This window comes from Calidris pugnax, unplaced genomic scaffold (assembly GCF_001431845.1).
Source record: "Calidris pugnax isolate Ruff unplaced genomic scaffold, ASM143184v1 scaffold294, whole genome shotgun sequence".
Lineage (NCBI taxonomy): Eukaryota > Metazoa > Chordata > Aves > Charadriiformes > Scolopacidae > Calidris > Calidris pugnax.
In genome coordinates this window covers 1888432-1890287 of record NW_015094505.1, presented here as the reverse complement: position 1 = coordinate 1890287, position 1856 = coordinate 1888432, and the positions used below count along the sequence as shown (strand labels likewise).

General features: G+C 66.3%; 1 protein-coding gene across 1 annotated transcript in view; it reads left to right on the top strand.

Annotated features, from left to right (window-relative positions):
* The first annotated feature begins 883 nt into the window (after positions 1-883).
* Positions 884-1856, top strand: part of MMGT1 (membrane magnesium transporter 1) — a 6167-nt gene continuing 5194 nt past the window's right edge. Inside the window, exon 1 of the mRNA XM_014963147.1 lies at positions 884-889. The gene's annotated coding sequence lies outside the window, so the exon portion shown is untranslated. The remainder of the gene's footprint in view (positions 890-1856) is intronic.

The window sequence follows — 1856 nt, the reverse complement described above, 5'->3', positions numbered from 1 at the left end:
GCCCGGGCCCCGCCGCCACCAGGAAGCGGCGCTGGGCGCAGGCGCCGCGGGGCGGGGACAGGCGGCGGGAGCCCGGATAGGGACGGGGCCGGGGCGGGGGAGCGGAGCGGGGAGGAGGCGGCCCTGGGAGAGGTGTGCGGGAGGAAAGGCGGCCCCGGTGGCGTAGGGGGCTGGGGGCTTACCAAGCGGAGAGGGGAGGGGCGCTCGGGCCGTCAGGGTGTCAGGGCCGGGGGGCGGCAAGGGAAGGCCGGGGGCAGGGCGCAGAGTGCGCTGGCGGCCCAGAAAGGCGACCGCATCCCCAGCAGCGTGGCCAGCAGGGCCAGGGGGGGATTCTGCCTCTGCTCCGCTGTGGGGAGACCCCCCCAGTGCGGCCACCAACAGCAGGAGGACATGGAGCTGTTGGATGGGGCCAGAGGAGGTCATGGAGATGCTGGGAGGGCTGGAGCCCCTCTGCTGGGAGGGGGGGCTGAGAGAGTTGGGGGGTTCAGCCTGGAGAAGAGAAGGCTCCGGGGAGACCTTAGAGCCCCTTCCAGTCCCTCAAGGGGCTCCAGGAGAGATGGGGAGGGACTCTGGATCAGGGAGGGGAGCCACAGGACGAGGGGGAAGGGTTTAACACTGAAAGAGGGGAGATGGAGATGAGATCTGGGGAAGAACTTCTTTGCTGTGAGGGTGGGGAGAGCCTGGCCCAGGTTGCCCAGAGAAGCTGTGGCTGCCCCATCCCTGGAGGGGGTCAAGGGCAGGTTGGAGGGGGCTTGGAGCAACCTGGTCTGGGGGGAGGTGTCCCTGCCCAGGGCAGGGGGTGGCACTGGGTGGTCTTTAAGGTCCCTTCCAACCCAAACCATTCTGTGATTCTATGAGTGCTGGGAAAGGGATTGCATGGGTATCAAAGGTGGGTTGCAAAGAGGAAAAAAAAAAACCCTCCCCAAACAGACTTGCTACAAGGAATAAGTTTTGCACAGGCCTTGGCTTTGTACAGCCACGCACAGGAGCGGTTGGGGACAATGAGGAAGTTGTGCCTGGGGTGTGCGGGAGGGTACATGGGGTGTGCATGGGGTGGCTGCAGGCCACTCTGTCCCAAGCTCCTGCACGTGGGGATGGCAGCAGCCCTCACTGCTCCCCGGAGCCAGTGCTGGGGGGGATCCTGGAGGGTGGTGGTGCCTTCACACCGTGCCAGTGCATGTGGATGGTGCCAGGAGCCTGATCCCTGAGGTGGGATCAGGGTAAACTTCCCCCCGTTTACCAAGAGGTAGGGGGGATTCATGCAGCTGGTGGGGTGAGGGCTGCAATAAATGCCCCAGTGCTCGGCTTAAAGGTGGTTTGCAGAACCCCCCTCAGAGAATTGCTTGTGGGCCCCTTATCTTTGTGCCTTAGGGGTATGGAAGACCCGGGATGCATGGAGGCGAGGGAGGTTTGGCCATGCAGGATGCTCCGGTTTCCTTGCTTTGCCCCAGGGCTCTCTCGGGGGGCTGTTCCTGTGCATCCCTTGACTCCATTTTTTCTTGCGCGAGTTCCTCAAGCCTTTGAGGATAAACCCGTGGAAAGCGGGAACTACCCCCGGCCCCTCAACGGCGCCACGCTCTGCTTTCAGCCGGGAGGGAACCGGTGCCTCGCTTCTGCCTCGGCGGGTGCCCCAGGGACGAGCCCGGTGCCCCCGGTCCCCCCGGTGCCCCCGGTCCCCGACCCCGCCTATTTTCGCAATGGCCTCGCTCCCGCGTGGGAAAGCGGCGCCGGGGCCACGCCCCCTTCCGGCGCGAAAAGCCACGCCCCCGGCCACGCGAGTCACTCCCCTCCCGGGGCGCGGCCTGGCCCCGCCCCCCGTGACGCCATCATCGTGCGCCGCAGGCGGCGGGCGCCCC